This window comes from Pristiophorus japonicus, chromosome 17, assembly GCF_044704955.1.
Source record: "Pristiophorus japonicus isolate sPriJap1 chromosome 17, sPriJap1.hap1, whole genome shotgun sequence".
NCBI classification, from domain to species: domain Eukaryota; kingdom Metazoa; phylum Chordata; class Chondrichthyes; family Pristiophoridae; genus Pristiophorus; species Pristiophorus japonicus.
In genome coordinates, this window is record NC_091993.1 from 17,722,244 (window position 1) to 17,736,339 (window position 14,096).

Sequence of the window (14,096 nt, forward strand, 5' to 3'; positions counted from 1 at the left end):
TGAATAATAATTTAACTGAACGTGTTCTGGAGATACAATTTACGTACCCAAATTTATCGTGACACTTGAAACTAGTCCACAATCTGTACATCAATATATTTCACATTTAAATCCAACACATTTCCATTTAATTGTTGTAACTTCAATTATTTAGCATATGGTTACAAACAGAATACTTGAAGAGCTGTGGAGTACAATTTATATCCCACTCATGTCATTAAGCATAACTCACTTGTGGCTTCATCATTTGACAGCTATTAGGTCAGTCCACACATAGGGAATAAACTGAATTCTCCACCGCGATCACAAACAACTCCTTTAAAAGCGCTTTGAGATGTCCGGTGGTCATGAAAGGCGCTATATAAATGCAAGTCTTTCTTTCTTTCATTCTTCCTTCAAAGTTAAAAGTCAAGGAGCTCCGAACTTGCAACATCGTTCTGAGCTTCATGACTGGAGATAACTGCCAGCACAGGATCCCAATCGGAGCAACGCCAACAGTGGGGAACGGAAAAAGATCCCGGTGAGAATGTGACTCTCGGCCCTAGTGCCTGATTTTCCTGCCTGATTTGGGGTGGGATACCGAAGGAAGATGCAGACTAGAGTCTCTGAAGCAAACCCTGTGATACCCAGAATAAAGCTACTCCAATGTCAGGGATAGCCTCATGACTGTAACACTGAACATATACAACTAAAGCAACACTCTTCCTCCATTCTCACATTATATTCACTGGAATTTAGAAGAATGAGAGGGGATCTCATAGAAACATAAAATTCTGATGTGATTGGACAGGTTAGATGCAGGAAGAATGTTCCCAATGTTGGGGAAGTCCAGAACCAGGGCTCACAGTCTAAGGATAAGGGGTGAGCCATTTAGGACTGAGATGAGGAGAAACTTCTTCACCCAGAGAGTTGTGAAGCTGTGGAATTCTCTACCACAGAAAGTTGTTGAGGCCAGTTCGTTAGATATATTCAAAAGGGAGTTGGATGTGGCCCTTATGGCTAAAGGGATCAAGGAGTATGGAGAGAAAGCAGGAATGGGATACTGAAGTGCATGATCAGCCATGATCATATTGAATGGTTGTGCAGGCTGGAAGGGCCAAATGTCCTACTCCTGCACCTATTTTCTATGTTTCTATTACAATAGTGACTACACTCCAAAACAACTTCATTGGCTGTAAAGCGCTTTGAGATGTCCGGTGGTCATGAAAGGCGCTATATAAATGCAAGTCTTTCTTTCTTTCATTCTTCCTTTAAAGTTAAAAGTACTTCACTTAACTTTTTTTTTGCATTCCCCAAGACACATCTCCCATTTTGGGAATTGAAAACTGGCCTTAGATTGGCCGAGTTGATTTTCAGCCAACCAGGTCAATTGCGGATTTAATGGCACGCATTAGACCGGACAGGGTTGTTGTGGACAAATTATCATGCCAGCAGCCCAGGTACCTTGTTTATGGTCAAGGAGATAACTAGGCCACAAGGTAAGGGTTCATAAGTATTTCAATAGTTGATCAACTGATGCATCAGTATAAGAGTTGTCTGCCAGTATCTTATTTATACATTTGTACATTTAGACATGTACAAAGATGTAATGTTGCAATTAACACAGTGAATCAGGACTGTCACTATCGGCGATGCTGATTAAAAACCCATGTACTATTCATTTTCAAGAGTGAAATATGTCAAAATGTGTCATGTTTCTATCAGCAAAATGAATAATCATCTCTCTCCATGATGGGCACCTGAAGGCCTTGAATGAAGTCGTCTTATCTCATTGTATAGGAAAATGGAGTCGGGTCGAAGATCACCATGATCTCATTGAATGGTGGAGCAGGCTCGAGGTGCTGAATGGCCTACTCCCACTCCTATTTCTTATGTCCTTATTGTATATGGTACTACAAATTTATGAAATACTAAAAAGGCAAAAAAGCATAGACCCCCAAGTGTACAAAGGTTGTGAACCCACTTCATCTATGATCGGAGCTGTGCTCCAATGCTAGGTTTCCGGTGTCTACCTAAAGCTCATCAAGATAGTACTACTACTTGTTTCTAATTCTACACTGTTTGCTCGCCTCTCTTTTTAAGGCATTAACTTCCTTGCTGAATACAGATCCACAGACTTCTGCCCAGTATCTCATCAATGGCTTTTATTCCTGTGGACTCATGGATCGGAGTGCTAACGTATTATTCGATTGCAGAGAGCATCACAGCGGCGATTGGCCCAATCCTCATCGGACATCCACACATACACACTCCCAGAAGGGGCTGCTGGATGGTAATCAGCAGACAGAACCCTGGGCAATTTTGTTTTCCTAACCCAAGATTGCTGTGGTCAGTACTAGCCTGCCTTGCATGAGATCAGCTAATGCAGGATTGTTCCACACTGTGTGGCTCAACGACTCAATGGATAAACCCACTGAGCTATTGAGCGAGCTAACACTGCACATGTAATGCTGGCTTCAACAAACAGAAGTCACACAAAGCGCTTTGTGGTATTTGGCACTTTTAAATATAATTAAATTAATGATGTGTTCAATGGTATTGTAAGGGATGGTATGACTGTTCCAGGCATTTCTGAGAGAATTACGAGAATTCTTTTCACAGATGATGTGTTGTTGGCAGGCTTATCTGAGGACCTAGTGCACTCCACATGCCATGTTGAACAATGGCTAGCCAGTCTGATCGGTATTGCAGTTCTGAACAACACAAGATAGGATCACAGGGGTATTGATAACATACAGGAAGTGTCTGTTCCACCTGTTCACCCAGACTGGTGCCTGGGGATCAGGTGGGTGCCAGCTTTAATACGGGCACAGCTCTTTGAGAATGTGCTGCGAAGGTTTGAAAACTGCTCTGTTTGTTGCCATCTCTACTCAATGACAGCAAAGTGCCAATGCAGGTTCGACTGGTGATGCATAAGACACAAGTTCAAACAATTCTCCTTCATGGTTCAGAGCTTTTAAGCGTGCAACTTTAAAACTCTAGGTCTAACCATGAGATGGATTTGTAGCCAAGAAGGGAAACCATTGCAGGGAATGTTCTAGCCTACACCTTGCATAGCACCCTGGCGTGGTGGGGGGTGGGGGGTACCTCATTAGTGGGCATCTCTTTGCCAAAGCCCCTTGCATGAGGACCTGGATGAGCTGGTGATGATTAAGCCTGGTATGTGTCCTTCAACTTGGAGATCTAGAGCATCAAGGCGGCTGGCCCATCACAAACTGACCTATATAGGTCCTTCCACCATATAACGGGTGAGGAAATCGTGGCTTGGCATGGCAACCGCTGAAAGGATGTAGCCTGAAGGCCAGGCACATGAACAAACGCTCGTATATGCAGGGTTCAGCATTTACATTTCTTGCTTGCAGAAAGGCAAGCACTTGTTGCTGAAACATCAGCCATTCAACAACTTAGTATATGTCCATGCTGTTCTTTGGAGGCAAGCTATTTGCACGATTTATGGTGAGTTGTGCTGCTCACCGTGAGCTTTTGATACCTGCTGTTCACCCCAAATCCGTTAAAACACTTGTTAGCCCTCTCAAGGCCAACTGGTGACCATCCTCCTGGGAGGCATTAAGTCATCATCATCATAGGCAGTCCCTCGAAATCGAGGAAGACTTGCTTCCACTCTCAAAGTGAGTTCTCAGGTGACTGAACAGTCCAATACGGGAATTACAGTCTCAGTCACAGGTGGGACAGACAGTGGTTGGAGGAAAGGGTGGGTGGGGAGTCTGGTTTGCCGCACGCTCCTTCCGCTTCCTGCGCTTGTTTTCTGCATGCTCTCGGCGATGAGACTCGAGGTGCTCAGCACCCTCCTGGATGCTCTTCCTCCACTTAGGACGGTCTTTGGCCAGGAATTGCCAGGTGTCGGTGGGGCTGTTACATTTTATCAAGGAGGCTTTGAGGGTGTCCTTGAAATGTTTCCTCTGCTCACCTGGGGCTCGCTTGCCGTGTAGGAGTTCGAGTAAAGCGCTTGCTTTGGGAGTCTTGTGTCAGGCATTCGAACAATGTGGCCCGCCCAACGGAGCCGGTTGAGCGTGGTCAGTGCTTCGATGCCGGGAATGTTGGCCTGATCGAGAACACTGATGTTGGTGCGTCTATCTTCCCAGGGGATTTTCAGGATCTTGCGGAGTCATCGTTAGGGGTATTTCCCCAGCGATTTGAGGTGTCCACTGTATATGGTCCACGTCTCTTAGTCATACAGGAGGGCAGGTATCACTACAGCCCTGTAGACCATAAGCTTGGTGCCAGATTTGAGGTCCTGGTCTTCAAACACTCTCTTCCTCAGGCGACCGAAGGCTGCGCTGGCGCACTGGAGACGGTGTTGGACCTCGTCGTCAATGTCTGCCCTTGCTGATAGTCGGCTCCCGAGGTATGGAAAGTGGTCCACCTTGTCCTAGGTGCATTAAGTAAAGACAGATTTATCACACCTGGTCTTGGGAAATTGGAACCAAACTGATCCTCCATGGCAGACCTGGTAAGCCAATACCTGGGGCCGTGCATGTCTACAGTACTACTGGGCAATGTTGATTGATCAGCCAGCCTGGCTCATTGACAGGTAGACCTGTCGCTAGGGGCTTGGATTCTTCCCACTCAGCTCCAGATAATGCTGCAAGCCAGTATCCCGACAGAGGAGAGGGACGTTTACCAATGCTCTGCGCTGGCAAGCAATGCGATTGTTGCAGGATGAATACAAGCAGTTCTCCAACAGGATCTTGCTGAATTGTCCTTAATTTCTTAGGGCTTAGGAAAGGGGAGTGCGCGCCCTCAGACAGTGCGTGTGCACTCATCTGTAGCTTTCACAATAATTTGGGTTGAAGACTCAGTGATGAGTTTGTCTGTTTCACACACTAGGCTGACCAAAAATATTCCCTTACCAGTCACTAGAACCACATGAAATTGGAGCTGTTCTCATAATCATTTTATCATTAATTTACCCAACAATCCGTCATCTGAACTACCTGTCAAACCCAGTATGATTGTGTTATTCTTATTGATTGTTAAGTATACAACTGTCCAGTTCTCAAAAGACTCAATAACCCAAAATTTCAAAAGTGGCTTCAACATGAGTGACACTTTATTAAAAAAAAAGTGAAACTGCAGCATTTTACAGAATATTAAACACACCTGCATCTACAAGTAGCCCCATGACATCATTGGTAATTAAGTGTTGTTCAGTCAAGGAGACAATGTTGCCCGACTCACATTACTGCAACTCTTTACTGTGAGTTGCTCTTGTTATTTTATCACGACACTGATTTAAGTAAATACTTTCATAGAATCATAGAAATTTACGGCACAAGAGGAGGACATTCGGCCCATTGTGTCCATGCCGGGTGAAAAAGAGCTACCCAGCCTAATCCCACTTTCCAGCTCTTAGTCCGTAGCCCTGTAGGTTACGGCACTTCAGGTGCACATCCAAGTACTTTTTAAATGGGATGAGGGTTTCTACCTCTACCACTCTTCCAGGCAGTGAGTTCCAGACCCCCACTACCCTCTGGGTGAAAAAAAGATCTCAACTCCCCTCTAATCCTTCTACCAATGACTTTAGGTCTATAAATAAATAAAATTCAGATATTGTCATAAAGAATCTTTCACTGAAAGAATATAAATGTTCCATGCAAATGGTTAATTTCTGATTATAAAAAGCGTTCCACAGAAACCCGCGCTACTGGGCCTCGACACATATCCCAGGGGTGCAGGCAGTTCGCAAGTGCCCCCGAGATCATGTGGGCCGGCCCAACCAATGAAAGAATGGGATCCTCATTCATGCTTATGCAGATTCCATTTTCATACGGAATCCCCATAAGCATGAATGTGGATCGGATAAAAATACATTTACATACCAAATAATTGTTTTTAATTATATATTCACAATTAATTAAAATACAATTTAATTAAATATTTAAAACAAAAATTTTATTTTTTGAAAAATAAATTTAAACATTTTAAAGGGGCTAAAAATAACCTGAACTTATTTTACCAGTTTTTTTTTAAAGTTTAAATAATTTTTTTTAATGTATTTTTATATTCATTTAAACACATTTACGCCTGCTTTTTCCAGATGTAAGAATTTCACGGGCATTCGCTGGGCAGTAGTTGGGCAAATAGCCCTACTCTCCGCCCACAAATGTCCATTTCCCAGGGTTGCAGATGATCTGCCAAGAAGATTCTTGGCAGATGATCTTGACAGATCGCAAGTTCCGGCTTTTCGTGCATCCGCTTCGCGGCCCTTACGGGGGGCATGCACCACGTACGCATGTGTAGGCCCCGGAAAATCTGGGCCAATGGCCGTAGTCGTCCCAATGTTAAGCATTCTGCAGCCTAACTGTTGCAAGTTAGTCCTTGTCCTCCATTCACCCATGAAAACCTTGGGTCCAAAAGACTCTGTCCCTGTCCCATCCTTCCCACAGTTTGTGCTTAAAAACATTTGGGCTGGTAGGATGCAGATCTCACAGTATTTATAACTTGAATCTTTCTTCTATCATTAATGGTCTATATGCTGCAGGCAGTTAATGACAAACATATGGACCCCTCACCATCACTTGCACCAGGAATTATCTACCCCAGGGAGCTGTGGAGGCGGGGTCTTTGAATATATTTAAGGTGGAGATAGACAGCTTTTTGAATGAGAAGGATGTCAAGGGTTATGGGGAGTGGGCAGGGAAGTGGAGGTGAGACCAAGATCAGATCAGCCATGATCTTAATGAATGGTGGAGCAGGCTCGAGGGGCTGAATGGCCTACTCCTGCTCCTATGTTCTTAAATCTGAACAGGCCAAACCGACCTTGCTCCATCAGACGCGGAATTTGCATTTTTCCGAGTGTTGCAAACTCCGCTTCTCACAGTGTCTGCTGGGGAATGGCACTGGGTGGGAAAATGCACGCGAGATAGCAATGCCGGAAGGCCGAGGGAATGGGGGACGAGTGCTGCTGAAGAAACAGTTCACCATTTGCTCTTCTGAAACTGGTGCTGGAACTGAATGCTTTCCCTCGGATTCACGGATGTTCCTTTGGTGCTCCTTGACTGCAAAATAGAAATGATACAAACTGTATTTTTCTTGCTGTTTGAAGTAGAGTTCAGTGCGGGGTTTAGGAAAATGTCCTTTTAACCTCTGGAACTAGGTTCTGGCCGCAGGTTGGACTGATGTCAGCTATTAAATGTCCGAAGTCTCGGAGCGGTCTCGGCCTGCAAGACCATCAGCAGACCGGGGCCATTGGAGGGAGCAGCGTGCGGTGCCATACCACTGCAGGGAGCAGCGCGTGCTGCTGCAGGAGGGCGATGGCTGCGAAGCCAGGTCGCTGATTGCAGTGCGGGCAGGCACAGCAGGAGGGGCGAAGGAGCGGCGAGAGTTTGGAGAGGGAAGTGACCGGGGCCCAGGAGAGGCGTGAGTTTGAGGCTCAGGAGAGGCGAGGGCCCAGGGGCAGCACGGGCCAGCCAAACTGCGATACGTGTGCGCACTAGGTCCGTGCAGCTTGTCTCCAGTCGTCTTGGGTAATTCTTGCCACCGGACCAAGACCTAGCTCTGTCAAGCCCATGTGGTGGCTGGTGTGCAGCTGCCACCACACGTTAAAAAAATCCACGCACAGGCATCTTCCATCCTTCAACATGTAGTTGGGGATGTGGAATATTAGGTCCTCCATTGAAACACCTGTGCACTCATCCCTTTTCGGCGTGAAAGCAAGTCATCCTCGCTTCGAGGGACGGCCTATCATGATGATGATCTCCGAAGTGAAATGGCCTACAAGAGGCCAGCGTGGTGAGTCGGAGAGGCTTGTGCAGCTCCAGCCGGGAGAAAAAGCAAAAAAGAATTAGAAAGAAATCAAAAGGTGACCTCACAGCCAAAGGGGTAAGTGATTGGCTGGCGATTGGTGAGTGGCTTTTCTTTACATTTTTTATAAGTGACCTGTTAACAGTGTTGTCGCCAAATTAAATGTATCTAAGGGTTAAGTCATGGCAGGACAGCTCGGTCACGTGATATGCTCCTCCTGTACCATGTGGCAACTCAGGGACACTTCCGGTGTCCCTGACGACTACATGTGCGGGAAGTGTATCCGCCTCCAGCTCCTGACGGACCGCATTGCAGCACTGGAGCTGAGGGTGGATTCACTCTGGAGCATCCACGATGCTGAGAATGACGTGAGTAGCACGTGTAGCGAGTCGGTCTTACCGCAGGTGAAGGGTCCACAGCCAGATAGGGAATGGAAGACCAGCAGGAAGAGCAGTGCAAGGAAGGTAGTGCAGGGGTCCCCTGCGGTCATCCCCCTGCAAAACAGATACACCGCTTTGAGTACTGTTGGGGGGGATGACTCATCAGGGGAGGGCAGCAGCAGCCAAATTCATGGCACCGTGGCTGGCTCTGCTGCACAGGAGGGGAGGAAAAAGAGGGGGAGAGCGATAGTGATAGGGGATTCAATTGTAAGGGGAATAGATAGGAGTTTCTGCGGCTGCAACCGAGACTCCAGGATGGTATGTTGCCTCCCTGGTGCAAGGGTCAAGGATATCTCGGAGCAGGTGCAGGACATTCTGAAAAGGGAGGGTGAACAGCCAGTTGTCGTGGTGCACATTGGTACCAATGATATAGGTAAAAAAAGGGATGAGGTCCTACGAGACGAATTTAAGGAGCTCGGAGCTAAATTAAAAAGTAGGACCTCAAAAGTAGTAATCTTGGGATTGCTACCAGTGCCACATGCTAGTCAGAGTAGGAATCGCAGGAAAGCACAGATGAATACGTGGCTTGAGCAGTGGTGCAGCAGGGAGAGATTCAAATTTCTGGGGCATTGGAATCGGTTCTGGGGGAGGTGGGACCAGTACAAACCAGACGGTCTGCACCTGGGCAGGACCGGAACCAATGTCCTAGGGGGAGTGTTTGCTAGTGCTGTTGGGGAGGAGTTAAACTAATATGGCAGGGGGATGGGAACCAATGCAGGAAGACAGAGGGAAACAAAATGGAGACAGAAGCAAAAGACAGAAAGGAGATGAGTAAAAGTGGAGAGCAGAGAAACCCAAGGCAAAAAACAAAAAGGGCTACTGTACAGCAAAACTCTAAAGGGTCAAAGTGTAATAAAAAAGGCAAGCCTGAAAGCTCAGTGCCTCAAGGCGAGGAGTATTCGGAACCCAGGAGAGGGCTCTGAGCTAGTTAGAGTGGGTGAGAGCGCAGATAAACAGGACCCCAAGAAAGAATGCAAAAGGCAGGAGGCAACAGAGCAGAGTAGCACTGGGGTAAGTGTAAACCACAAGGTGATAGGAAGGGACTATATGTATGAATATAAAGGGGCTGCAGGAGGGGTCAAAACTAAAAATCAGAGTTTAAAAACTAGCATTAAAACACTCTACCTAAACACACACAGCATTCGAAATAAAGTAAATGAGTTGATGGCACAAATCATTACAAATGGGTATGATTTGGTGGCCATTACAGAAACATGATTGCAGGGTGGCCAAGACTGGGAATTAAACATACAGGAGTATCTGACAATTCGGAAGGATAGACAAGAAGGGAAAGGAGGTGGGGTAGCTCTGTTAATAAAGGATGAAATCAAAGCAGTTGTGAGAGAGGATATTGACTCTAATGAACAAAATGTTGAATCATTGTGGGTGGAGATTAGAGATAGTAAGGGGAAAAAGTCACTGGTGGGCGTAGTTTATAGGCCCCCAAATAATAACTTCACGGTGGGGCGGACAATAATCAAGGGAATAATGGAGGCATGTGAAAAAGGAACAGCAGTAATCATGGGGGATTTTAACCTACATATCGACTGGTCAAATCAAATCGCACGGGGTAGCCTGGAGGAGGAATTCATAGAATGTATACGGGATTGTTTCTTAGAACAGTATGTTACAGAACCTACAAGGGAGCAAGCTATCTTAGATCTGGTCCTGTGTAGAGACAGGAATAATAAACGATCTCCTAGTAATAGATCCTCTCGGAATGAGTGATCACAGTATGTTTGAATTTGTAATACAGATTGAAGGTGAGGAAGTAGTGTCTCAAACGAGCGTACTATGCTTAAACAAAGGGGACGACAGTGGGATGAGGGCAGAGTTGGCTAAAGTAGACTGGGAACACAGACTAAACGGTGCCACAATTGAGGAACAGTGGAGGACTTTTAAGGAGCTTTTTCAAAGTGCTCAACAAAAATATATTCCAGTGAAAAAGGGCAGTAAGAGAAGGGATAACCAGCCATGGATAACCAAGGAAATAAAGGAGAGTATCAAATTAAAAACCAATGCGTATAAGGTGGCCAAGGTTAGTGGGGAAAGTAGAAGATTGGGAAAATTTTAAACGACAGCAAAGAATGACTAAGAAAGCAATAAAGAAAGGAAAGAGAGATTATGAAAGTAAACTTGCGCAAAACATAAAAACAGATAGTAAAAGCTTTTACCGATATATAAAACGGAAGAGAGTGACTAAAGTAAATGTTGGTCCCTTAGAAGATGAGAAGGGGGATTTAATAGTGGGAAATGTGGAAATGGCTGAGACCTTAAACAATTAGTTTGCTTCGGTCTTCACAGTGGAATACAAAAAAAACCATGCCAAAAATTGCTGGTCACGGGAATGTGGGAAGGGAGGACCTTGAGACCATCACTATCACTAGGGAGGTAGTGCTGGACAGGCTAATGGGACTCAAGGTAGACAAGTCCCCTGGTCCTGATGAAATGCATCCCAGGGTATTAAAACAGATGGCGGAAGTTATAGCAGATGCATTCGTTATAATCTACCAAAATTCTCTGGACTCTGGGGCGGTACCAGCGGATTGGAAAGCAGCTAATGTAACGCCTCTGTTTAAAAAAGGGGGCAGACAAAAGGCAGGTAACTATAGGCCGGTTAGTTTAACATCTGTAGTGGGGAAAATGCTTGAAGCTATCATTAAGGAAGAAATAGCGGGACATCTAGATAGGAATAGTGCAATCAAGCAGACGCAACATGGATTCATGAAGGGGAAATCATGTTTAACTAATTTACTGGAATTCTTTGAGGATATAACGAGCATGGTGGATAGAAGTGTACCGATGGATGTGGTGTATTTAGATTTCCGAAAGGCATTCAATAAGGTGCCACACAAAAGGTTACTGCAGAAGATAAAGGTACGCGGAGTCAGAGGAAATGTATTAGCATGGATAGAGTATTGGCTGGCTAACAGAAAGCAGAGAGTCGGTATAAATGGGTCCTTTTCGGGTTGGAAATCGGTGGTTAGTGGTGTGCCACAGGGATTGGTGCTGGGACCACAACTGTTTACAATATACATAGATGACCTGGAAGAGGGGACAGAGTGTAGTGTAACAAAATTTGCAGATGACACAAAGATTTGTGGGAAAGCGGGTTGTGTAGAGGACACAGAGAGGCTGCAAAGAGATTTAAGTAGGTTAAGCGATTGGGCTAAGGTTTGGCAGATGGAATTCAATGTCGGAAAATGTGAGGTCATCCACCTTGGAAAAAAAACAGTAAAAGGGAATATTACTTGGGGAGAAATTACAACATGCTGCGGTGCAGAGGGACCTGGGGGTCCTTGTGCATGAATCCCAAAAAGTTAGTTTGCAGGTGCAGCAGGTAATCAGGAAGGCGAATGGAATGTTGGCCTTCATTGCGAGAGGGATGGAGTACAAAAGCAGGGAGGTCCTGCTGCAACTGTATAGGGTACTGGTGAGGCCGCACCTGGAGCACTGCGTGCAGTTTTGGTCACCTTACTTAAGGAAGGATATACTAACCTTGGAGGGGTTACAGAGACAATTCACTAGGCTGATTCCGGAGATGAGGGGGTTACCTTATGATGATAGATTGCGTAGACTGGGTCTTTACTCGTTGGAGTTCAGAAGGATGATGGGTGATCTTATGGAAACATTTAAAATAATGAAAGGGATAGAAAAGATAGAGGTAGAGAGGTTGTTTCCACTGGTCGGGGAGACAAGAACTAGGGGGCACAGCCTCAAAATATGGGGGAGCCAATTTAAAACCGAGTTGAGAAGGAATTTCTTCTCCTAGAGGGTTGTGAATCTGTGGAATTCTCTGCCCAAGGAAGTAGGAGGCTAGCTCATTGAATGTATTCAAATCAGATAGATAGATTTTTAACCAAGGGAATTAAGGGTTATGGGGAGCGGGCGGGTAAGTGGAGCTGAGTCCACGGCCAGATCAGCCATGATCTTGTTGAATGGCGGAGCAGGCTCGAGGGGCTAGATGGCCTACTCCTGTTCCTAATTCTTATGTTCTTATGACTGTGGGAAGTTTCAGTCCAGTTCTTGGTACAAAGCCTATCGATCTAAACCATCTTTATCAGCATCATCACAGGCAGTCCCTCGGAATCGAGGAAGACTTGCTTCCACTCCTGAAGTGAGTTCTTTGGTGGCTGAACAGTCTAATATGAGAGCCACAGACTCTGTCATGGGTGGGACAGATAGTCGTTGGGTCCATTTGGCCCATCATGCTCATCTATATGCAAATTTCAATTTTATGACACACTTAAAGTAAAGAGAAAAATTGATCATTTGCAATGGATGGAGCAACAGAATCTACCTCATTGAAGTGGATTGACAGGGTGGATGCTGAGAGGTTGTTTCCCCTGGCTGGAGTGTCTAGAACTAGGGGGCACAGTCTCAGGATAAGGGGTCAGCCATTTAAGACAGAGATGAGGAAGAATATCTTCACTCAGAGGGTTGTGAATCTTTGGAATTCTCTCCCCTAGAGGACTGTCGATGCTGAGTGAATATATTCAAGGCTGAGATAGACAGATTTTTGGAGTCTAGGGGAAATCAAGGGATGTGGAGATCGGGCGGGAAAGAGGAGTTGAGGTCAATGATCAGCCACGATCGTATTGAAAGGCAGCGCAGGCTCGAGGGGTCGTAGGGACCTACTCCTGCTCCTTTTCTTGTTATGTTCTAATGACAGAAATCCGAATGCCTGTCACCTCTGATTAACTTGACATCACACTTTAATCTGGTCAATGCTGAATGCTCCTAGCCTACAGTCTGAAAATAACGGGCACTTTCGAATCTGCAAAATTACCCAACCAAAAGTCTGTGTTTAATTGGCCCTGAAGCGACACAACTCTATCCTTAACAGTGGAATTTATAGATTGTGCATTGCTGTGTCCCTATAACACAGCATCATCACCATGAGCAATGCCACAGCACGTCCACTAGTAGCTACCTATTGGAACTACATTGTAGTTTCATTCAAAGGTCACACAAGGATCACTGCCGTTGTGCAACGTTATACTGTACTTTACCAAACTCTACTATTCTGGGACTGGGGATAAAATATCCAACATCACACATAACGAATGTTCAAAGTGAAAAAAATGAGAAAAATTAAAAAACATTAGAAAATAATGATTTAAGTCAGAATTCTATACACATGCAAATTAAGGTCTGAATAATCACACAATGTCCTTTAATCAATATGGATGATTAAATTCTGAAACTTGGATAAAACATGAAAAGGGAAATTTAGATTCAAATGGGAATGAGTTGAAAAACCATAATACCTTAGATACTGCTTTACAGGTTGAATATGTTCTTCATTAAGTGTGTGGCAAATGAGCAGCACAGTTACCAACTTTGCATTTTTGATACTGATCAAGCTTTTTGCCGAAGTGCTTTGGGTCTATTATCAGCTTCTCCTTTCTAGTTTAATTAAAACAGTACGAGGTCTATCACAATGAAAAAAATGTTTAATCTGTAATCAACTCATACACCCAATTAAAGTAACCGCAAAAAAAGGAAGCGGTTTGCAACACGGGAATCAATACTATTCAGGAATGAACAGAGGAGCAGGTGCTAAATATTGGATAGCTCTATACTGCCACCTGCCGGTTTGCATTCCAACTGCTACATTTTTGACATACGATTAAACCTAAATAACTGGTTTAAAAGCTTGCAATTCATTTCTAATTTCACATTAACTGCACTTAGCTCATCAGAATTTATAACGATCTAATATTTTAATTCCACTAGTGAAGACAATGTTTGTCATTCCCATGTAGCGTGTTTTGGATCTGCAATGCAAGGTAAAGCACCCTACAGTCGAACATCTTGGGCTCAATTTTCCCCAGTTATCGGCGCCATTTTTTTGCCGCGAGCCGCTTTTTTTTTTGGTGTAAATTAAAA